Raw genomic sequence first — 26,221 nt, forward strand, 5'->3', positions numbered from 1 at the left:
TCTCTCTCTGTCTCTCTCTCTCTCTCTGTCTCTCTCTCTCTCTCTCTGTCTGTCTCTCTCTCCTACCCCTCCCCCATCCTTTGAGAAGGCAAGCAGAATAATATCAATTATACATGTGAAGTCATGCAAAACATATTTCCATATTAGCCATGTTACAAAAGGAAATATATACACACAAAAAGAAGAAAAATAAAGAAAGTAAAAAGTATGGTTCAATCTGTTCATTGGTTCTCTTTCTGAAGCCAGATAGAATTTTTCTTCATGGGTCCTTTGGCATCATCTTTGATCATTGACTTGGTCAAAGTAATTCTCTCACAATTGATCATCTTTACAATATTGCTATTACAATGTGCATTGTTCACCTGTTTCTACTCACTTCACAATACTGAAATATATTTTATATATGTGCTATAACTATCATTTTATATATCCTGTAATTATCACATCACCAATAGAATTCAATAAGGGGCATAGATGGGAGTCAGTTTGTGTATATTCTAAGATATTTTTGTTTGGCTTCTGTTTTATTTCACTCCTCTAGATGGATAGAGCCAAAAAGGGGCTGGGGAGAAAAAGAAATGTTTTATTTTTCCTTATTTCTTTCAAAATTTGTGGCAAGAGAACATTTTATATAATAACAGCAATATTGTTTTTTTTTAATTACCTTGAGGGGCAGTGGATGGCATAGGTGGTGCAGTGGATAGAACCAGGATGACTTGAGATCAAATTTGACCTCAGACATTTAATGTTTACTAGCTGTGTGACCTGGGCAAGTTACTTCACCTAAATTACCTTGGGGAAAAAAAAAGAATGACTTTGAGCGGATAAGTCATTTTGACTATTATAAATACACAAATTAACAATAAAAGACATATGAAGAAAGATGCTATCTGCATCCAGAGAAAGAACTAATAAGTAGAATTATCTACAAAATAATTTACATATGTGTGTATATGCTATATATAATAAAACACACATACATATACCAACTCATGTCTAGTGTAACCATCTCCAGGGGAAGAGGGGAGGAAAACAAAAGAAAAAAATTTACATAATTATATATTTTAAAGGAAAAGCAAGTTGTCCATAGTAGACCTGTAGTTTCATGTGCAATCTTTTAAAAAATTATACTATACTGTAGAAATGCTTTTTTATATTGCAGAAATTAAAAATAAAATACATTTTTAAAAAATTTTACAGGAATCAACTCTACTGCCCATGACACACTAGTCCCCTGCCTAAAGCTGTTAAGACAAAGCTGTGGTGTTGGAACACAAGGAAGCAAATAAATGAAGTCATGCTGATCTTAAGCTCAATTAGAATTCGAGGGTGCTCCAAACTGTGAGGAAGAGGTTCATGAACACCCATCCAAATGTTCATCAGGCACTTCTCAATCTCTCCAAGAGAGGATAAAGGGGAGATTTCCTATCCTAACACTCCATTTTTCATGGAGATCATTCCTTAACTAACCATGTTTCTCTTTATTGTCTCAGTCATTCTGGGAAAAGAAAAACCATGTTAGATTAGATCTTTAAAAACCATGGGCCAATTGATTAGTCAGTTAATAGCATAGCTAGTGAGCTGAAAAATCAAACTGAGCCAATTTTTCATTCTGGTCTAATTCAATGACCTTCATACTGATATGGCTAATGAAAAACAACCCTTTCAATTAGTGGAGTGTTTTTTTTTAAGATTTTATTAAGCACCTGTAATATGCCAAACACTGTGTTAAACATTACACACATATTGTTTCATTTGATCTTCACAACATTTTAAGAGGAGGTATTATTACATCCCATTTTATAGTGGAAGAAACTCTACCATGATTTAAACTTTTTTATGTTTTAAAATTTATAACAATCTCAATATACAAAAACTTCACTGTAGCTAAGTTTGCATGAATGTCCAACTTTGTACAGAATTTCAGTTGGACCAAAGCTCTTTGTCCTGCTCCCAGGGAGTGGGTCTAGTTGTTCATTTAGAAAGCCAAAGCTTAAGAAAGTATAAAACATGAAAAGGATTCCTGCTGATATCTAGGCTGAAGAAACAGATGAGCATCGCACCACTAATAAAGGAATATAGTTGTTAAGTAATTTGCCCAGAGTTGCACTGCTAGTTAATAAATCAAAATTTAAACTCATGTCTTTTTGACTCCACATCCAGACCTTTATCCACTGAGCCACCCAGCTGCCAAACAACTTAAACTAAACTAGCCTCCCTAGCATTTTGATGAATTAATATTTGAGAATCAACTACATCACTTTCCATAGTACCTCTTTTAGACAGCACAGTTTGAAATACCTGTGTCTTATCAGCAAAGACTATTTTAAAAGAAAGACAGATTCAAATATGTTTATGCCATGAAGTGAATGTTCTCATTCATTGTTATACTATTTTAATTCACAAATGTTGGGGCAATTTGCAAACTGCAAGTCTTGTAGAAATTTCCATGGTAAATAGAAATTCAATAATCCCTTTCCTAAAGCCTATTCTGCCTCATTCCCATAACTCCCCAAAACTTCCTCTGCCAGCAAACATTTGATTTCCCTGATAAGCAGAGATGTACAAGCCAAGGACAAATCTAGTTTAGAACATAAAATCATTATTTAAATCATCTGGAGGAGGATGGTAAAAAATTATGAGTAATATCATCTCTCATGAAACACTGAGAAAAAACAAGTTAATAGAAATCTTGGCAAAAGACCAAATTAAGCCAGATCATCCTGAGAATATTTAAAGATGAAACTGGAAGACTACCAACAAATGGAAAGTGGAAGGGAAAAAAAAGATCTTTGAAGATTACTACAGCCAGGTAATTTCTCCATCAATGGTAGTGCAGTCATTGCATTTGAACACTAATTTCACTATCTCCAATGTGTTATATATGGAAGTAGAAATGGTACTAAAGAAAAGAAAGGTGAAAAAACAAAGTAGGTTAAATCAAATATAAAGTAGATGTGCCGGCAAGAATGCAATTTTGAGAGTACCAAGGGATCGGTTCTTAAAATATACGAAAGAAATGAAAATAGAAAACATTTGAGGAAAAAGATCAAAGGGACAATTAGGTGGCAAAGTAGATAGAGTGCCAGGCCTAGAACCTTTTTTTAATTCAAATTAGGCAAATTATTTAATTTGAATACAACACACCACTTTATGAAGTATAACGATGTAAGAAACAAAATATATGTATGTGTGTATGTATATATATATGTATATATATATATATATATACACATACACGAGTGTGTATCTTCTTAAGTTCAGATCTGGCAAATTATTTCATTTGAGTATAACACACCACTTTATGAAATATAACAATATAAGAAACAAAATATATGTGCGTATATGTATACATATGTATACATGTACGTGTGTGTATATATATGTATGTGTGTATATATATATACACATAGAGAGGAGGGGAGGAGAGAGAGAGAGAAATCTCTCTATAATCCAATTTGGACCCTCTCTAATCAGAGGGAGAGAGGGGTCCCAAAGACTGAGAGTACTGAGGAGTCATGAATTTCAGGGTTGACATAGTCTTGTAGGATAATGAGATTCCATAGATGACGAAGCCAATGGAGTGATCATTGCTCTGCGGACCCTCCTTAAATGGGGAATGGAAAATTATAAATGCTCACACTGTATATTTCACAATTGATCCTAGCAAACTGGTACAGGCAATATCTGGTACACCACTAGCATACATGCCTCTTTCTACATGTTTAGAATAGTTGTAATGAAAGCCAGAGAGAAGTTAAAAGTGGAGGCTGCCTGAATAGCCGGGTACTCTGATGTGATGACCATGGGGTTGTTTTGGTTTTTTTTTTTTGGTGGATTTTTTTTATGGTACCAAAGTTTTAGCTCTTTACTACATATAGATTTATCTCTTTAAGTCAATATGGTAGAAAGAAGGAAAATACATGAGAAGAATACTGCCTTATTTAATAATATAGTAAGACTTGCGTCCTAAAGAATTTTAAAGAAATTATAGCTAAGCATACCTACTGAGAACATAGCTATCTCTGGGTTGTAAGAACCATTTTCCTACAAAATACATACAACACACACACATACATTTTCAATAAAGATATAAGAAAGGAAGTGACTAGTAATTTTTCCAAAAGAAATAGCAAGGTAAATATTTTTTAAATTATACATTTTCTGAACTAATTGGCATATAAAGTATTTTCTGGAACAGTTTCTCACTTAGTTGGCATTAGCACCAGTCCTGATAAAAGCTAGTTTCTAGATAAAGAGTATCTGCCTTCCTTTATGTCTAATTTCCTTAAATGTCAGTCTAAGTCATCCAAAAATTTATCGGTGATTTTTATCATTTTCCCATTTGACATTATGTGAACTTTGCTCCTTCCAATGGAAAGAGTCTTTTTTTCATACAACTATGGGAATAAGACTGTACTTTCATAAAGATAATGATTCCTCAGGTTGAATCATAGCCAGATTCTGAGTTACCAACTCCCTAAAGTGTTTTCTCTGGCTGCTACTGGTACGTCATCTCAAAATGAATGACCCAGAACAACCTAAATAGCTCTGTACTAATACCTCTAGGCCAATATATTGTTTGCAACATACAAATGTAGTCAATGACAGCAATATAACAAGTTAGACAGCTATCTTAGTGGCACTTTTTTCTCATTTATTTTAATTTACATTTTCATAAATGCAAATTTCTTTAAGACTATCTCTCAAGATATTTTCTGATTTGCATTGATAGAAGGAGTTTCCCTTATGGAGACCATGCCAAAGAAATCATGACCTCATTTTTGTAAGTGAAAAAAATGTATATTTATTTGGTAGTGATAATATCAATAATACTATTCATAAGTTATTCAATAAAATACAAAGTTAATAGGAGTTTTATACCTGAAAGAATTAGATTTTAAGCTGAAAATCACCTCCAGAGACCATTGCTTCCATCCCCCTGTTTCTAGGCTAAACTCACCTTAATCCCAGACATATGTGGATTTAACCTTATAAAGCTCTCCAGAGAGTTTCCAGTATCTTCCTCTGTTTCCTGTTTCAGCATTTAACAACCTTATTCATTCTTCCATTGCTAACCTAACACCCTATAGCAATTCAAGCCTGTTTCTTCTCATCTGTCTTCTGCAGATATTGAAAACAGCTGGCCATGATGCATTAATCCTTTGAATATTTAATGAGCATTACAAAGTCATAAATGCACCTTCCTTCAATAGAGTTAATCATGATGCCCACAATTTTCCAAACTTCCAACCATTTCACACTAGTTGCATGACTCATGCCAGTTTGAACTACATTTCTTCTACTTTTTCCAGAAATTAATATGATTCAGGAGAATCTAAAAGTCCAACTATAATGGGTATTGCTAAACAGAGACTTTGTGTACTGATCTTTCAGCATCCTCATTTGCAGTTGTGTACATGAAGAACATATATAACCTAGGGGAGTGAGTTACTTAGGGAGAGAACCATGGGACTCAGAAGAAGGCTTATTAATCCTTGAACCAATCCATCATTGATTTCTTATGTATGCTTGATCTCTGCACCTGAAATTCCCCATCTTTAAAGTCATATTTAGGATTCTTGACACTTTCATCAGAATAGTGTTACAAAGCATAACAGAAGAATATTTTTAGGAACTATGACTAAATCATAATGTGACAGATTCTTTAATAGACATACCAGAACCCACATTTCCAAATAAAAACATGTTTGGAATGCCTTTTGGGGAACTGCCTTTGGAGCCCATGGCACATTTTTTTATATATCCTCAGTGGTGGCAAATCTTTATACTTTAAGGGTGGATTTTATATTGGGGAAATTGCTAAAAACTCATTAAAGCCAAGTTTAGTAAATAAGATAGGTGATTAGGGTGGGGGGAGAGAGAGTAATATGATATGCCCATGAAATAATAGATCTAATACAGGGGTGTGCTAGTAAATATTTAACAACTAACTTTCCAGAAAAAAACATATACTTTTTAAAAATTTAATTTGTATTATTAACATTTTCTCCATCACTTTCTTAAGTCTAAGGAAAATAATCAATCAAGCCTTGATTTGTAGAGTTTGCTGTTTTCTATAGTAAAATGCACAAAATGAATATCTTAAAATGGTTCTCATGAGCTTGGTCCTGCAACGCCCTAGATTAGTATTTTTCTATAAAGGCAATTCCCAAAGAGGAATTGTGAAAATTTTTGTGGAGTTAGCACTGTCACACAAATAAGTGAATAGACTCTCAATGTGACTACTTTGAAAGACAACACTCTAATTTGTGTGAGATAACTATACCTTGGATAAACAAGGAATTTGGACTGTGAGCTCTTCTGGCCCTTTCCTATCTTTTTAATTTATTTATACATTATTCCCCTTCATATACATAGCAATCCAATTATACTGGCTTACTTGATATCCCTTTTATATGACCTCCATCTCCAGACTTTAAATGGCTTTAACTAGCCTTTTAATTGGCTATGCCCCATGCCTGGAATGCTTTCCCTCCTCGCTTTTGCCTTCTGGCTTCCTTCAAGGCTTAACTCAAATCTTATGTTCTGAAGGAGGCCTTTCCTGGTCTCTCTTCCATTAGAATGTTGTCTTTCAATTGTTGTTTTTTTTTAAGCAATTGGGGTTAAGTAACGTGCTCAAGGTTACATGGCCAGTTATTTCTGGGTATGGTGCTAAGTATCTGAACCTGGGATTTGATCCCCAGGTCATCCCAATACTGGAGCTGGTGCTCTTACTTGCTGAGCCACCTGGCTGCCCCTATGTTGTTGTTGTTTGAAGCGAAAATAGTGCATATTTATTTGGAGGTCATGATCAAATAATGTAATTTATAAATTTTTATATAAAATGCAAAGCCAATGGAAGTTTTATACTTAAAACAGTTGGATTTTAAAACTGAAAATAATGTCCAGAGAAAATTGTATCCATTCCACTTTCTGGGCAAACTTCAACTCAGTGCCAGATATATGTGGATTCCAATGATACAACAAGAAAGATATGTGAGCAAAGTCAAACGATGGCAAAAATTAATGTTATTTATAAGTCATCATAACTGACATTGAAGGCAATCTAAGCAAAATAATCTAAGAATTAAAAATCTCCTTAGTGAGACACACCTCCCAGTAAGACAAAGGAGGCTGCAAAATTCTAAATACCTAATTTTGAAATATTAACATTGTTAGGTAATTATATAATTGTAAGAAATATTGTAAGTAGACTTCAAAATCCTGATCAGTAGAATACAGTGGAAACCAACAGTAAAGACATGAAGATTTGTTTAACTCACACAGAAATCTAGTTGCCAAGCTTCAGATAATCCAGATCAACTCTGATAACAAGAAAGTGCAGTTGGAGTCACTCAGGAAAAAGAATGAAAAAAAAGTAATAAATTAAGGGAAACAAAGGAATATGATATACTGAGAAAGAAAAGAAATAATGTCTTTTACATGATTAAGTATAATTCTTTTTAATTATTTATTTTATTTTTCATTTATGGAATAAAACAAGAATCTCCATAACATAGTATAATAAAAAAAGATTACATATGAAACTGAAAATCAATTATGTACAACTTGCTATCCTATTAATATATATAATAAATTTATATATTATATATAATTTTTTCCTTCCCCCTAAAGATGGCCACCATTAGACACAAATAGGTGTATATGTGTGTGTAGATAGTGTATATGTGTATTGTATATACATGCATATATACATACATATACATATATAATTATTATATACATACGTCTATTTATCAGTTCTTTCTCTGGACATAGATAGCATCCTTCTTCCTATGCCCTTAGTAGCTAATTTGGGTATTTATAAGAGTCAAAATTACTTTTTTCAACTCAAAATCATTCTTTAAACAATATTGGTGTTACTGTATACAATTAAATATAATTCTACAAAAAAAAACTAAAGAAGATGTGCAGCTAAATGGAATAACTTGAGAATTATATAAAAATAAATTTGAATCCAATGGTACAACCAAAGATTGATAATTTCATAGATCTAAAGTTGTAAGGAACCTCAGAAACCACCTAGCCCAACACTTTCATTTAATAAGCCTAATAAAACAAACTACTGGAGAAAGAATTCTATTCAATAAGATAGAGAACCGGATGGCCACTTAAAAATACTTAGATCAAGATCTCATACAATGTTCCAAATAGATATTTTGATACTTCAGTGTTTTGAGGAGTCAATGATTTGATCAGTTTGGGAAATTCTTCCAAAATTGCATGTAGATTGTAATCAGTATATGCCTATTTACCTATGTAACTCTCAACCAGATCCTATGGTCTTCAAGAAGAGGTCAATCAAATAAGCGAGACCTTTCCTAAGATTTTTTGACAATGCACTAATATCAATGAAGTAAGTAGGTTGTCCACTGATGATTTGTCACCATAGTTATGAGACTGCCCCATATGATAGTCTTACAATTTTCCTCTTGCACAATCTATTGTTGGTGATATGCAGTAGCCTATTGGCTCTTGCCATGCAGCTTTCAATTATATTCTTGAGGAACTTCAATTTCTCTTCTTCTGGAACTATGCCATTCCAAGACTCACATCCATATAGACTAAACAAAAAAAATGTATTTTTGGTTGGAAACATGGGCATTTATTTTAGGAAAAGTATAAATAATTTTTTTTCAGCAGAATAATTTCACCATAGTGATTCAGTCTATTTTCTTCTTTCTGTTCAATTTTGGGCTAAGCACATTATTAACTCTCAAAGTTTATCCAACATATGCATACTAATGGAGCAGCTCTACAGATTGTCCTTCCAACTGCATATCATATCTTTTGCCCTTTTTTTTTTCCAAAGCAGACTAACTCTTCAATGTTTACAACTTTTGATATTTAGTGCTTGACAAAATCAACAAAATGTTATCAGCAAATAGGAGTGTCTATAAGATCTATTATTTATAGTGAATCTTTCATCATAGGAAGCTAAATGATACAATGGCTACAATGCTGGAATCAGAAAGATCTGAGTTCAGATCTGATCTCAGACATAGCAGCTTTGTGACCCTGGACAACTGTAAAAAAAAATCTTTTCCCATTTTTCTTCTTCCCTCCTAATCTTGGTTGCATTGGCTAAAAACATGGAACATTTCAAGAATTTGCATGTCATACTTGCACAGGGGCCATGCTAATCTCCATATCATTCTAATTTTAGTACATGTGCTATCGAAATGAGCACTATCAATCTCTCTTCTTAGCATTTTTGGGGTAAAATATGTTCTGAGGTTTTTTTTCTAAGCCTTTGGTAACCTTTTGTTGGATGTTCAGTTGTGTTTGACTCTTCATGACACTATCTGAGGTTTTCTTGGCAAAGATAATAGAGTGGTTTGCCATTTCCTTCTCCAATTCATTTTATAGATGAGCAAACAGAGGTAAAACAGGTTAAAGTAACCTGACCAGGCTCACACAGCTAGGAAGGGTCTGATCTGAACTCAGGAAGAAAAGTTTCCCTGACCCCAGGCCTGGCATTTTATCCACTGCACCACTTGGGATCCTTGTTTTTTAGAGTTTTTTGCCTTTGTCGCCCTACATCTTAGCATAGCCCTTGGCCTTTAGTAGGAGTTTAATAAATGCTAATCAACTTTCTGAGTTACCTCTTCCAAACAACTAGAAAATTGCTTCCCCAATGTCCTCAAAATCTTGTTGCCTTCAGCATAGACCTCCTCTGTGCATACTTGGCCCAGCTTGGCTGCTCTTGCCATCTGTTTGATTTGGTGTCTTTTCTAATTCTTCACATAGCACATCAGCCTTATAGTCCTGTGGTTGCCATCTTGGTGTGGCGGCTCCATTCAATTACAAAGTAAAATATTTGATAGAAACATCTTCATAGATCATTTCCATTCTTCATCTGTTTGTTGTTCTCTTTCATTTCATTCTTAAATGCCCTTGGGATAATATTGCTCAGCTGGATCTCACCCCAAGCTTTCTGAAAACTTTTTTTCCCGTCTACTGCTTCTCACTGATTTATGAGGTGATACCACTCATAATCTTCTACTGTATTGCTCTGTAGTATCTTTCAAATAAATTTATATTCTTAATAGTGTGATGCAACAGCCAAAAAATGCTATTACAATATTAGCCTTCATGAAATGAGACATAGTTTTCAGAATAAGGTGGGGGAGGAGGGGTTGGCAGGGAGAAAGGAAGGCAGGATATTCTTGTTCTTTATCTTACTCAGACACTATGTGAAATGCTGTCAGGCAGTTGGGTGGTACAATGGATTGAGTACTAAGCTGGGAGTCACGAACTCAAATTTAGCCTCAAATACTTATTAGCTTTGTGACCCTGGGCAAGTCGCCTACCTCTATTTGCCTCAGTTTCCTCAACTGGAAAATGGGGACCCTGGAGAATAAAATGGCAAACCACTCTTTATCAAGAAAACCCCAAATGGGGTCACAAAGAGTTGGACACAGCTAAAAATGATTCAACAGCAATCTGCAGCATTGTGTTTAGTTCTAAGCACTGCATTTTAGAAAGACCTTCGAAAATTAGAGAGCATCAAGAAGCAGGAAATTAGGAAAATAAAAGGCTCCAAGATCATGCCATGTGAGAAACAGTTAAAGGAACTGAGGATATTTAAACTGACCAAAAGAAAACTAAGGTAAACCATGATAATCTATTATGGGTATTCAAAGGACAATCAAGAAGAAAGGAAACAAGCATTTGTTAAATACTTATTATGTGCCGGGCCCTGTGCTTCATAATCCTCAAAATAACCCCAAGAATCAGATACTGATGATATTCTCATTTTACAGTTGATAAAACTGAGACAGACAAGGGTTAAGTGACTTGCCCAGGGTCACAGGGCTGGTAAGTATCTGAGGTCACATTAGAACTCAGGTCTTTCTGACTCCACATCAAGAGTTCTAGCCACTGTGCCACCTGACTGCCAATTTTAAACTAAACTAGAATTTCTGAAGGATTATTTGAGAGTCAACTACATCATTCTCTATTATACCTCTTTTTGATTGGGTTTAAAATACCTATGCTTTATCAGCAGAGATTATTTAAAAGCCAATCAGAAGGAAAGATTGAGATTCAATTATGTTTACACTACCAAGTAAGTGTTCTCACTTGTTGTTATACCATCTTAATTCACAAATGTAGAGTCAATTTGCAAACTGCAAGTCTTGTAGCAATTTCCATGATAAATAGAAATTCAATAATATCCCCATACTGTCCCTTGCCCACCCAAAACTGCTTCTGCCAGCAAACACTTGATTTGTTTAATAAGCAAAGAGATATGTCAGCCAAGGACTACTCTATTTAGAACATAAAAATCATTAGGTGCCTGAGGACAGATTTAAATTCAGCCTTCCTGACTCTAGTGCTAGTATTCTTTCCATTGTACCACCTAATATCAAGAGCCAGGTAAAAAAAAGGGATTAGAATCCGTCTTTCTTGTTCCCAGAGAGAAGAATTAGGAACAATTAGTCTAAATGGCAAAACTGTAAGGAAAAATTCCCTAAGTATTAGAGCCATACAAAAGTGGAAGAGGGAAGTTGACAAAGTAATAAGCTTTTTGGGAATAAAATAATCATAAGATTTTAACACTTGAAAGGCTTAGCTCCCCTTTCTAGCAGTTGGAGAAAGGAACAGTTGACTAAAGGCTAAATTTCTCTTTCCAATCTTAGTGGATAAGTTTGGTTTTTTGTTTTTCTTTAACGACAGGGTAAGACTAAATTGAGTAATGGAATTTTCTAAGGCTGACAACTGTAAAATGGGAGGAGGGGCGGCAGGAGGTGACTGCTAACTACAGTCCACAGGTTCCTCTTTTACAGTAAGCTTCCTGGTTACAAAAAAGCATCACCTGTAAGGCAAGAACTTTGGTATAATCTCACTTTAGCAGATTCATATGGCAAAAAGTACAAATTTGGGTTAAGAAGGCCTGGGAAAATCAAACTAGTCAGATTGAGTTATGCTCAAAACAAGTTCCTATTTTTTTGTTCCTCTTTTCTGTCATAAAAATAAGGTTTGTAAATCACTCCTTTGTCACTAATTACTGAGGAATTAGTTGACCTGATATAAGGGTAACTTGCTAGCCTTGCTATTAAATCATTATTTATTTGCTCAATAACTTTGTAACTTAGTTTCTTTTTATTTCCAATAATTAATTTTAACATCTCACATCTCTACTTTATCCTTCACACTGCTGCCAAAATAAGCTCATACTAGAAATTTGTAATAATTTTTGTCTCATGGACCTCTTTGGCAGTCTATTGAGGCCTATGCTTCTCAGATTTTTTTATATCAAAATTGAAAGAATTACTAAAATTTCAAGTATAAGTTGGTGAAAATAAAAATGTAATTTCTTTTACCAAGTTCACAAATCTACAGGTTCACAAGCCCCCAAGCTAAGAACTCCTGTTATAAATGAGTGGCTACATCATTCTCTTACTCAAAAATCTTTGGTGGCTCCCCATTGCCAATTATTTCACACACTAGACCTCATTGTCCACTCAGCATTCCAGTTGAACTGGAATTCAATGCATTCTCTGACTTTGTTCTGACATCTTTTACTTCCTTGTATTCATATATGCTATATGCACCCCTCCCCATCCAATACCACCACCAGTGTCATTCCCTACAAAGAATATTGCCATACTTCTGCTTAGAGAACTCTCTCCTCATTAAGGACCAAATCAGATGCCATCTTTATTCTTTAATCCTCTCAAGATCCTATGGCTGACATTACTACCTGTACATTCCTGGGCGAGTCTCTCAACCTTCCTGGGCCCCAGTTTCATCAACTATTAAATGAAGGACTTGGACCAGCTAGGCTCTGAAGCTCCTTTCAGCTTTAGACCTATAATACTATAATCCAAGCTGCTATGATCCCATTAAAGTTAAATACTTCATTGAGGTGCCTTGGTGGCACAGTGAATAGAACACCATCTCTAGAGTCAGGAAAACCTGAATTCAAATCTGGCCTCAGACACTTATTGACTATGTGACCCTGAGTAAGACACTTAACCTTGTTTGCCTCAGTTTCCTCATCTATAAAATGAACTGGAGAAGGAAATGGCAAACCACTCCGGTATCTTTGCCAAGAAAATTCCTAATGAGGTCATGGAGATTCAGATGCAACTGAAACAACAACTTCATTGGCACACTTTTCATCTCATTTTTCCTGGACACCTTTTGTCAGTTTTTACTTTAGAGAATATTTATTTGAGAGTAGGGACTCCATTGCTTTATCCTTTGTATAGTCAGTTCCTAGAACATAGTAACTTAAAATTGATGTTCTTGAAACTGAAGTGAAATAAATGCATGGGATCAGGGAAGTAAGGTACAGGGGAAGGAGTCAAGGCTAGCCCTTATATGCATCAACAATAAGGAGTTAAATCTAAAGTTTAAAACTGGAACAGCAGCAGCACCTCTGGTTTGTGAGGTGGCAAATGGAAGTGATGAAAGCTCAGACAGAGCTAAGAAAACTGAAGACGGACTTCCAAAGACACTGATCTGGGTATCACTTCCTAGATTAACTTATATTTCCTAAAGAAGAAGCCATCTGGCTTTTTAAGCACTGTGCTCCAGTAGGAAGGAATTGTCACAGTGATTATTATCTCACATGGATGGGGAGCCAAGCCAGGACCTGGATATGTTTCTACGCTGAAAGATCAAAGGGTGGATTTGCTGGAGTCCTCTGTAGTTCTCTCCTCTACTTGGTAGCCTTCAACATACAGGGGAAAGTGACCAGATAAATGGAACCTCAAGCTCTGTGTGAATGTACAAAAATATACATGGCTCATAAGTGATGTGGGAAATGTTTTGTGGGGTGGAACATTAGTGGAGCAAAAACTCCTTACCTTAGCAATCCATTCTAAAATGTTGAGCTCCTATTTGGTGGTCCATGTGGTTGCTGGCTCAAGCACAACTCTATTGTTAAGCTGGCTTATTTAAACATTTTTTAATTTATACAAAGACCCTTATGGTGGTACAGGATAAACCACTAGAGCAGAAGTTTGTATTTAGATTGAAGAGTGAACCGAACTAGTTTCAAGGTAGGAGGTTGAAAATAAAGAGAGTTGACATTTACACCAAACTTTCGTCAAAATCTAAAGAGCTCAAGTAGGAAAGTTCAGTTTTGGAAGCAAACTAAAGATAATTTAGAGATTCTAAGGGTAAAGGCTAAGCATATCACATGAATTCTAAAGTTAACCTTCTAAATAACATCTTAGAAAGGAAATAGGGAACAACACAGTGGAAGCTAGTCTGGGTGTAGAAGCCAATACAGAACAGTTTGATAGGATGCTAAGTCTTGATATTTAGGGTTGCCCTATCTTCCTTAGGATCAGAAATTTCCTTTTTGTCAGCAGAACAGAGCATAGTTCTTGGCATATAGTAGGCATTTGCTGTTGTTGTTCAGTCATTTCAGTTGTGCCTGACTCTTCATGGCCCCATTTGAGATTTTCTTTTTTTTTTAAAGAAATTTGGGTTAAGTAACTTTCTCAAGGTTACACGGCCAGTTATTTCTGGGTGTGGTGCTAAGTGTATGAGCCCAGATTCAATCCCCAGGTCATCCCGACACTGGGGCCGGTGCTCTTACTCTCTGTGCTACCCGGCTGCCCCCCATTTGAGATTTTCTTGACAAAGATACTGCAGTGGTTTGCCATTTCCTTCTCCAGATCATTTTACAGATGAGGAAACTGATACAAACAGAATTGAATTATTTGCCCAGTGTCATGCAGCTAGTAAGTATTTGAGGCCAGATTTGAACTGAGAAAGATGAATCTTCCTGACTCTAGCCTTGACAGTATCCACTGTGTCACCTAGCTTTCATTTATTAAATACTTATTAACTGATTATAGAAACTGAGCTGGAGAAGACCTTAAAGCATAATCTCATACAATCTTCTGTCTCTAGGTAGAGTCACAACTAAACAAGATGGTTTATAATATATATAATTTACATATATTGTATGTAATATATAATATATATAATATTTTATTTTTAATGATGTTTTTTATTTATGTATTCTCTTCATTTCTGAATATACCGCTCACCCTTTACTACTCAGCAATCCAGTCCTTGTTTAAAAAAAATACAGGAAGGAAGGAAGAAAGGAAGGAAGGAAGGAAGAAAGAAAGAAAGAAAGGAAGAAAGAAAGAAAGAAAGAAAGAAAGAAAGAAAGAAAGAAAGAAAGAAAGAAAGAAAGAAAGAAAGAAAGAAAGAAAGAAAGAAAGAAAGAAAGAAAGAAAGAAAGAACTCTACAAAATTAATCAAAGTAACCAAGTATGATAGTATATGCAACCTTATAAACACATAGCACCCCATCTCTGGAAAAGATGGAGGAAGGTGAATATTTTCCTCTCTTCTCCAAGGACAATCTTAGTCATTAATATTATGTAGTGTTGCTTCATGGTAGTTTTTTTTTCTTTCCATATGTATGAGTGTCTACAATATTTTTCAGTGCCTTTTAGAGATAGATTCTACTACCTCCATCAACAGTTCATTTCAGGGTCCAACTTCTTAAAACTCTTCCTTACATCTGATTTAAATGTGTCTGCATTCTAACACATTTCCTCAGATTCTATCTTTTGTGGAAGTAGATGAGTTCAATGGTCAGTATACTGTTTAGAATAACTATGAATACTTATAGGCTACTCTTGCCTACACTCAAATGGCTCTATATTGTTTGTATTTCATTTAACTTACCCTATGACTAAAACATTTTTTAAATGAGCTTTTAATACTGTGATTTGAAGCTAAATTTCCATTCATCCTCATTGGGTGGGTATCCTTTGAGGGCAGACTGCCTATATAATCTAGTCTATGGTCTGACTAGATAAGCTGTGGAGAAAGATCTAATTATTTGCCCTAATTACTTTAACACTTCAGTTTCTTTCTAAGAAAAATCTATTAAGTCACACTACTAATGGATATGATTACTAGGAAACGGCAATGTTTACCTAACATGTATACATGCAGAGAAAGTGATGCTATTATACACATATGTATAGAAAAGAAACCACATTTTTCTCATGTTAAACAATGTTTACATGGTATCCAAAGCATAAAATAGACAGTTGTGCTAAGCATCTTGTGTAGGCAAGGAACAAATGGGAATTGTGAAGCATGAGGAAACCAAATTGGAAGAGAACATTCCACTAAACGAAGCCTATTTACTACGAAATAAACATCTGGCTTCATGAGGCAAGAACCATAAACAATGGGATTGCTATAGGGACCTGGCAAGACAGAGATGATACTGTTCCTCCATGGTTTCTGCTACCAATTACAGTAGAAAAGGAAGAATCCTGAAAAGGTTGTGGAGTTTATTGCAGGGTCTTTTATGAGAGTATTACATACCTGGCAGATTTATAAATCAAGCTGACACGTTCAGAAGAATAACTTGCCTTAAAAATGTTCCAATATTTCCCACTTCCTATAACCAATACATAACTGAACATTTAGACTTGACATCAAGAAAAACACTCAAAGGATTAGAACTATCCAAGAGTAGAAAGTGCGGAGTAGGTCCTTTATCCCTAAAGGTCTTTGAGTAAAGATTGGAAAACTACTTATTAATTTTGTAAGAGAGAAGATTCATTTTCAGGCATGGATTAGACCAGGAGGCTTTTGTGGTTCTTCCTCACTGCCAAAATCTGTAATGCTACTTACTTCTAGCCTATGGCACAAGTGATCCCCCATGCCTAGAATGCTACTTACCTCTAGCCTATGGCACAATTGGTCCCCCATGCCTGGAATGCATTCCATCCTCACCTCCACCTAGTAGAATTCCTAGGTTCCTTTAAGGTACAGTCAGATGTTACCTTTTACAATCAGGCCTCTTCTGGTCATTCCTGTCATTATTCCCTCCTTCTGTAAATTACTTCCTATCTGTCTTGTACTTACTTATTAGTGTGTGCTATTCCCCAGGTAAAAAAACTTAATCCCCTTGAGGGTAAGGACTATTTTGTATTTGTCTTTATAACTCCAGCACCTATCATGGTGCCTTGCTCACACTATGTGCTTAATAAATGTTTGTTGAATTAGGTCAAATTTATGAAATGTGTGTTGAATTAAACTGAATTTACAAAACATGATAATTTGGCACTTCTGTCCTTCTTGTACATAGTAAATACTTAATTGGTCCTTTTTTTACTTTTGTATTCATCTCACTACACTGGATCTTTTTTTAAATCACAAAATAGAAAAACTAAAAAATACATAAAATTAGGCAAATTAATCATTGCTGTCATCTAAATATCTTGGATCCATCACTTAAAAAATAGAATGAAGAGATTTCCAGGAAACTCCAGGTCTCACTAGGCTCTCTTCTTATAAAACTTATAAAGAATCTTCAGTGAGAAAAAGAAATTATAAGACTCTCCAAACAGCAAGTGACATGGGTCTAATTTTGTCTTCAAGCCTGCATACCAAAAGCTAGTCCTGAATACTAATGTTTTACATGTGAGTAACTCTAAAAATTTTAAACATCAGACTCAAATAAACTAGCAGCCTAAAAATTCCCATTTATATTAACAAGAAGGGACAGAGCCTAGGTTCACTGATACTAGGTTACACATACTCCACATTGGCAAATCTCATTTTCACATTTATTAACAAGCCATTTGTCTGATTGAAAAAAATGGGTCTAGCAATGGTGGAGCCCCAGAGTATATGCTCTCACTTCCTCTTCTCACTCTCAGAGGGAGAAGACTTGAATAAATGTGCAAGGTTGATATTCCCTAAGGAAGGCTCTGTCTATTAATAAACACATGTTTCCCATAGAGTTGGCCCCCTTCTTAGCCTGGGGCTGAGAAGTTATCCTTCTCCTAAGAATACATGTTCCCTAGGAGGTCCTGTCTGCTGTTGGACACATGGTCCAGAGTAGAGTGGAAAGGAGGAGACAATGCAGGGCAAAAACACCAGTCAGAAGTGTATCATAGAGTCAATCAATTGAGCAAGCAATTACTAAGCACCTATGTCAATTACTAAGTACCAAACACTATGCTATGAGATAACATATGTTGTTAATTATCCTAGGTGATGGAGATTTAAAAAATTAAAAAGGAAACAGTCCTTCCTCTCAGGGAAATAGGGAATGCAGTTCTGAACATGTATGTGTGATAAGGGCTTGAACTTGAGTGATGATGGGGGAGATGGAAAGAAAAGGAAAGATTCAAGAGATATTATAAGAGAACAATTATTAGGAGCTGGCAAGCTCCTGGTTAAGCTGGAGTCCAAATAAAGGTTCACTCGTGGCTACCACCATACCTAGCACCCAATCATTCCAAGCCTGACCTAAACTAAGCTTCAATATCATCTTGTCAATAATCCCCAATCATCAAAGTCAATGGATGTTTGTTTTGTTTTGTTTTTCTCAGTTCTCATTCTTTTTAAACTTTCCACATCTTTAATATATGAGAACACACTTGGATTCTTGAAACTCTCTCCCCTTCATGGTTTCCAGGCAAGGATATAATGGAGCTGGTCAGACTGATCTGGCTCAGAAGAGTACTCTGTTAAATTTTCAGGGTGATCATTTGTCCCTTGGAAACCAGCAAATACATATCAGAGCTTAATTTACTCTTTTGTTGATTATTTAGATTTTAAAAAGTGATTGGAAAACATTTTCAATGCAGATTAAACTTGTGTCCTACACACTTTTTTTTTTCCTAATGAGCTAATTGGTAAACATTTCCCAGTACATACACTCCTATTTCCAGGACATTATACTGTCCCCATTAACTTCTTACCTCTCTATTTTTTGGGGGGTAGGGAGGAGGGGAGAAGGTGGATCTCTCCTTTTCTTCCTTCCATCTCTAAATATAAGTATTTTGGCTCTTTGTTTTCCTCTGTGCCCCAGTAATAACATCAATACCCAGTTTCAGCCACTACTTTCATATAAGTGAGTCCAAATCTGTACCTCCAGGCCTAACTATATCCCATACTTAAAATTTCCCAGTGAACATTTCTCCTTGAATATCCTAAATGTCATCTCACAATCAATATACCTAAAACTGAATTCATTCATCCCCCAAAAACACTGATCCCCTTTCCTGATTTGCCTGTTAACATTCGTGGTCCCTCCCCTCTTCATCTTTGTTCTAACTCTGCCTTAGGGAAATGATCTTGTGATCCTTATCTGCCAACCTCCAACATGACTTTTAAAATGCCATGGACCTGACTAGACTGCCCTGACTTTCATTCTATCTACTGCTTCATTCTGAATTTGGGTTCTGAGCTCAATCTAAACTGCTTACACCTGGTTCCAATTCCCCAGCTCCACCTTGACTAACAGACTGTAGTATGAGATTCAGCTCATTCCAGTGCTGGTCTCAACTCATTAGGTTTTTGTTTCTTGCCCCCTTCCCTTTGCTCTTACAGCTTCTGATTACTTCAAATGATCAAATATAATCTTCTGTATTTGGCATAAACAGCTAATGAACTTTTTTAAAGGAGCTAATGAGATCACATGACCTTTTCCTACCTTTCTAGTCTTCTTATTCTTTTGTGAAGGCAAACTAGGTCATCTTTTGCCTCCATTCTTACCTAGCCTTTAACTACTGAATGGTTGTTGCCTCAGACAAACTGAGACTAGGAAAGACCTTAGCTTCAAAAGTTTCCCACTGCATCAAGGTGTCATCCCCAGTCATCCTGACTTTTATCTTGCCACTGGATCCCGATAACTCTGGAGAAAAGAATGAGGCTGATGACTTTGCATAGTCCTGACTCACTTAAATCCAATTCACTTGCAAGTCAAGACGTCACCCTCCTGATGTCACTGGCCCTCTTTGATGAACAACAAACCTACCTTTTGCAGTTTTTTCTCAGTCCTCAAGTAGCTAACATCTTCCTATTCAAGATTACATTCTTGGACCAAATCTACTCATTTTTTGTTTTGACATGGCCAGCAAGCTAAGACTGACAAACAGCAGACAGATTTGGCCCATGGATCATTGCTGACTTTTCTTTACTCTATATGTATGTTATATGTACCTATATAAGTACATTGCCCCATTCCCTCATCCTCCATTAGAATATAAGATCCCTGAGACCAGGAATTATTTTTGCCTTTCTTTGTATCTCCAGTGCCTGGAACATAGTTAGCTCTTCATAAATACTTATTGGTTGGTTGATTGATTAGATGCCTGAAGTTCTGGCTTGCTTACCCAGTCCTATTACTTCTTCCTTTATAGAATGTCTTGAATCTAGTTCAGGGCATTATCACAAGCCTAGCTATGATATTAACCTTCTAGCTAGTGATCTTTCCTTTTAAGATTCCCCATTTCTAATACATCCTGACCACCACTACCATATAAATCTTCCTAAAATACCACCTCCCCTTTTATTTGCTTTCTGTTGTTGTATCAACAATGCAATATTCACAATGCCTACAGTAATTATAAATATGCTGATATGGCTATTAATCACAAAATATACCAGGCTCTCTACATTGAGGATAAAGTTAGAACATTTATTCAAATACCAGAAAACTGAGTCCCAAAACCAGAAAGTCAAAACCATTACAGTAGTTATGAAGTTGACACACATAGTTAATGTAGTAAACACCCACATTCTCAAGCCTTCAAAACAGAACAGGCTACCTCAGGCAAAGATCCTCCTCTCCCCACTCACCACAACAGCGTCCACCCAGCTTGCTCCCAGGATCTCCGCACCCCTCCGCCATCCCTGGCAGTCCTCAGCAGGAGTCCTTAGCAGAAATTCTGGGTGGCTCAAACAAAAGGAGTTTGTTCCACTGCCACTGCTGCTGCCACTACCGGTGCTGCTGCCACTGCCACTGCTGCCAAGCTTCCAGTCACCACACGCACTCTAGCTTGGCTCCCACTTCCTCTTGCCCCACCTCTTCCTACTACATCAGCAAGTTCAAGGGGCATGGAAGATCTTTAAATCCCATAATCATAACAATTGTCTATGGTATAAAGTCTAAAGTGTTTAGCTAAGAAATTAAGGCCCTCCAGATTCTAGTCTCATTCATTCTACCTCTCTAGCCTTAATCACTTTCCCACATTTTGTCTTTGGATAAGACAAAACTAGATTAATCATTTACTCTCTGAATGTACGCATTGTGCTCCCTTGTCTCTGTACCTTTACTCACACAACATCTCCCTACTTGAAATATTCCTCTCTTTCTTTACCTATCTAAATCCTACTCATATTTTAAGAGCCAATTTAATTTCATCTTTTTTCTAATAAGTCTTCTCCAATCATTCCAACCTCAGTTGTGCTCTAACTCTGACCTCCTAAAGTTTAGAGTTATAAGTTTAGAGCTGTAAGGGATCTCAGAAGTCAACTAGTCCACCCTAGTCTCACACCCACCCACCCATGCTGCTCCATTTCACACACAAGTAAAACAAGGTCTAGAAAGGTTAAGTAATTTAAGATCATACAGGAAGTAAGTGGTATATCTGGCATTCAAAACTATGTCCTCTGACTCTGAATTCAATACTTTGCCACTGGACCCATTGTTTCTCAAATATTTATAATCTGTATTATTCAACAACTGGTACCTACCTTCTTCTACTGGCTTCCATTTTTACCTTTTAATAGGTCTTATCCCAACTTCTCCAATCAGATTATAAACTCACTGGGGGCAGAAACAGCATTTTACCTTTCTTTGGGTGCCCCATAACACAAAGTATATAGTAGCTGCCCAACAAATATTAGTTGACTAATGGATGAACTCTTTTTTTCATTGAGCTATCCAAGAAGTCCTTTGAAACCAAATATTTAACACCCCTGATCTGTTAAAGATAATCTAGCAAGTAATTGACCTCTCTATAATGCTGCTACATTTCAGGGAGGAAAACCCTGCATAAAAGTGGTGAGTATGCTATCTTTTCATAGTCTAAGGGTAAGGAGTGATGGGGAAAATTGGACAGCTTCCCAGTTTCTCCAGCGTCAGGAAGTCTACTTGCTTCATTTCCAAAGCAGTAGACACATATGTTCAAATATAAATTTTAAAATACCCCCAAGACATATGTAAAAAATTTGAGGGTTCTATGACATTTTGCCTTTTCTGCATTTCTGTTCACTTCCACTGGACAGATAATTGAAAGTGAACTCTTTAAAATCTGAGTGAGAGTAAGGAGTAAATGAAATGTAGCATTTACCAATAGATCTTTTCCTTTTTTCTGTTGTCATTGACCTGGGAAGTTTATTAATGTCATTTGGGTAAAGTTGGGCAGAGGAAAGGATATTCAAAGTCTTATATAGAAAAATTAGATTTGCTCATGAATTAAAAAAATAAGAAATCAATAATAGTCTCGTAGTTACTAAAAGGAAGTTATCCCATGTGAAAGACATGGAATGAACCCTTCAGGAGTTATTAGTAACTGGTCTTAGTCTGCCTGAGGAGATAACTTCAGTTGTGTTAAAAAAAATGATCACAGCTGGTCAAAAACCTCTAGTGTAATGAGACAGACTGGAGAACATTTGTTAGGGAATAGATGCTTTTAGGAACCTGGAAAGCAAATAAAAATTGAGCCAAATATATGTATGTCTTTCAGGAACTAGCAAATCCTATGTTAGTAGTAAACAAATAATCTTGGAAAGTTTTTCAAGATTGCAACAGATGTAGAACTCCTAACATTTCTAAACTATTTTCCCCCCTAAATTGGGTGGCAAGTGGGGATAAGGAAGGAGTAGGAAAGAGGAACCCATAATGAGGCACACTCTGGGACTGAAAAATAGAACAAGATGTCATTCATCTAAAGCATTTCCTCATGCTGCAAAAAAGCAGGCAGTGGCTTTGTGTATAGTGCCACCACCATCACCCCCAACTTACTTCTAACTTACTTTATTCTTGGTATATAGAAGACATTTATTGTTGTTTTTGTTCAGCCATTTCAGTTGTGTCTGACTCTTTGTGGCCCTATTTGAGGTTTTCTTGACAATGATACTGGAGTGGTTTGCCATTTCCTTCTCTAGCCCATTTTACAAATGAGGAAACTGAGGTTAACAGGGTTAAGTGACTTGTCCAGGGTCACAGAGCTAATAAGTGTCTGAGACCAGATTTGAACTCAGGAAGATGTCTTCTTGATACTACACCCGGTCCTCTATCCACTCTGCCCCCTACCTGCTCTAATGCTCCCTCACGTACTTACCAGCTTTATGACCCTAGGCAAGTCACTTCATTTCTTAACCTTAATTCCCTCATGTGTTAAATGGGTATAACAATTACATCTCACAGGGTTACTGTGAGGATCAAATTAGCTAACACACAAAACTTCCTTATAAACCTCAAAATGCTATATAAATGCTATTATTATTTACAGATGAGAAAGCTGAGGAAGTTAAATGACTTCTCCAAAGTCATCCAGGTAATAAGTGAAAGGTGAGCTATTTGAAGCTAGGTCCTTTGATTCTAAGTCTTTGATTATAAACAATCTATTCTTGGTGTCTATTACATGTAAGGTATTGTACAAGACTGAATATGAAAGGAAAAATCAGTCAATCAAAGCAACTATTAAGCACCTATTAGGTGTCAGACCCTGTGCTAGACCCTGGAAATACAAACATAAAAGTTTTATTCCTGTCCTTAAGGAATTTGCAAGCTTAGAAAATCTTACAATTAAATATGGGAGGGGTCAGGGCAAGGTGTGATACTAACACAAATGAGAACAGCAGCAGCAGGTAGGATGTTTTACATACAAGCAAGATTGCAAACCCTGTCTTGGGCAAGAAACACAAAACTCACCCTTGGCAATGGAACTTAAAAGAGTAGAACACCACATGCGTAAGGAGGACAGAACCCTTAGAACAATGGTACAAAGGCCAGCACCAGGGAGGCTGCTATTCTGGGAGTTCAGGAGAGGAAGAGGCATCTATACAGAGCATCCCAGAAGTCAGGAAGATACAAAGGAAGATTCAAATTATATCTCAGATCCTTGTGACACTGGGCAAGTCACTTAACCTCTACCTGCCTCAGTCTCCTCATCTCTAAAATGGGGATCATAATAACACCTCCATCTCTCAAGACTGTTAAGAGGATACAATTTGATATTATGTAAAATGCTTTACAAACCTTAAAGGACTATGAAAATGCTAGTTATAATTATTATCTCACCCTAGCCTGACATATAGCAGCCTCCAATTTAAATAATTATTTTTGCTAAGACTTTTTTTAAATTATTATTGATTTTTTAAAGCAACTTCATTACTTATGAGTAATTTACTTACCAAAGTTACTCAAATTTTAAATAATCCACTTGTAAATAATTTTACTTAAATAAAATATGAGTGTTATTAGTAAGAGTCTTAATTTGATCTATGGGGCAAAAGTCTTTTAGGGAAAGTCTCAGGGCTGTAGAAGCATCATAGTAAAAAAAATTATATAATTCTAAGTTTATTTCAATTATTTCTAGCTACTGAGGGACTACTTTTAGCTAAAAAGTGTTAGCGCTAATTTTGACATCCTGGGGCAAAGGCACAATTATTCCTCACTAATTACAATTCTATAAAAAAGGGATGACATAGCATAGACTGATAATAAACGCAAAGGAAAAAGGGGCGGCCAGGTGGTGCAGTGAGTAAGAGCATTGGCCCCGGCATCTGGAGACCTGGGATCAGTTCCGGCCTCAGATACTCAGCACCCACACAAAAATAACTGGCCGTGTAACCTTGAGTAAGTTACTTAACCCCAATTGCCTATAAAAAAAAGGAAATATTCAAACAAAATGTCATAAGATTTGAAAAGACTTCCTTTCAATTGGTGGGATCACAAATGCTTTTCCTGAGCAAGTCCCTGAAGGATGAGTAATATTTCATCTAGCAGAAATCAATCAATATACATTTATAAAGTGCTTACTATGTGCCATGCACTGTGTTAAGTTATGGATAGGGAGGGAGGTCATTTCCAGCATGATGGGCAGCCTGTGTGAATGCAACAGAAGCAGAAGACTGAAGGGATAGCTAATTATACTGTTTGCCTGAACCACAGAGCACAGGGAGGGAAATCGTGTGAATAAGGCAGGAATGCTAGGTCGGTGCCAGATGGTGTAGGATCTCAAATGCCAAGCTATATTTCATCTCTCAGGCAACTGGGAAAAAATTGAACACAAAGTTAATATTGTAACATGCTTCTAATATGTCGCTACCACCTAGCTTGCTATAGAGTAATGTAAAACTGACCCAAGAACATTTAAAACATCAAATTGTGTTTGAGACAACTTTGAAAACACTGAACCTGATATCTGTACAAATTCTCCAGGTTATCATCACTGTTGTTATTAGGTTCAATGGCTCGTAAGTTCTCCCAAAATGGTTCTTAACCCACAAATCATTAGTTGATAAGTCTGAAGAAACATGTTTGGACATTATAGACAGAGTGAAAAACAATCCTAAGTAATTTTCCATCTGTTAATCTTTTTCAAAAACTTTTCTTTTGGCTATCAGATATCACAGTGTGTTTTGAATTTAACATTCTAGACTTGGCATGTGGGCCATACAATGAAAACCATGTCCTTTGCTGCAAGGAAAATTCAGTTAGTAATGTTAACTGCATCTGACAAATGATACAGTGCTTGGGTAGAATCAGGGCTGCCCTTACCAAGCCACCTACATTGTGTGGCTCTAGGGCACCAAGAGGTCCACCAGCCAAAAATCTTTCTGTCTCAGCTTTAGTGTTGGAAATTTCCACCCATAATCACTCCCCTGAGTTATGGGTAGACAGTAAATCACTAATCCTATCCGGTAGAGATAATAAGCATTAAGCCATACCCAGCCATTAACATTTTAGCAAGAACTCCTTTAGTGGGATTAGTAGTGTATGATGACAAGACCCTGAGGAGAAAGAACATGGGATAAATTGGTGATGAAGTTGGGAGCATAAGACATGGTCCAACCATAATGAAGCATTGACAAACTAATTTAAAGCAGAGTACCCTGGGCATCAAGAACAGGGTAGGGGGAGAGTAGAGGTGGAGCAAAGCAGTTGGAGGGATGCTGGTGACAGATGTTACCTACTTTTAAATTCATCTAGGCTTGAACCTCTGGAAAATAATGCTTCCTTTCATTTTTTTCCTAAATTTTATTTTTTAAATTAAGAATAATTTTTGTCTCTTTCCCTCTTCCTCCCCCATTAAAAAAACACACACACACAGAAAACCAAACCCTTGTAACAAATATGCATAGTCAAGCAAAACAATTCCCATATTAACCATGGCCAAATATATTCAATTATTCTAAAAACATACTAGAATGTGCACATCCAATC

The 26,221-nt window shown here is 36.2% G+C and overlaps 1 protein-coding gene and 1 non-coding gene across 11 annotated transcripts in view; both read right to left on the reverse strand.

Moving 5' to 3' along the window:
• The window catches only part of LOC138145372 (protein FAM9A-like), a 650,020-nt gene that overhangs the window by 244,259 nt on the left and 379,540 nt on the right, over nucleotides 1–26,221 (reverse strand). The window lies entirely within an intron of this gene.
• Nucleotides 9,111–9,214, reverse strand: LOC138145422 (U6 spliceosomal RNA). The gene has a single exon (XR_011164225.1). It is a non-coding gene; the product is annotated as a U6 spliceosomal RNA (small nuclear RNA).

Source organism: Petaurus breviceps, unplaced genomic scaffold, assembly GCF_028583685.1.
Source record: "Petaurus breviceps papuanus isolate PSGF00001 unplaced genomic scaffold, PetGlider_PUasm1.0 90734, whole genome shotgun sequence".
Lineage (NCBI taxonomy): Eukaryota > Metazoa > Chordata > Mammalia > Diprotodontia > Petauridae > Petaurus > Petaurus breviceps.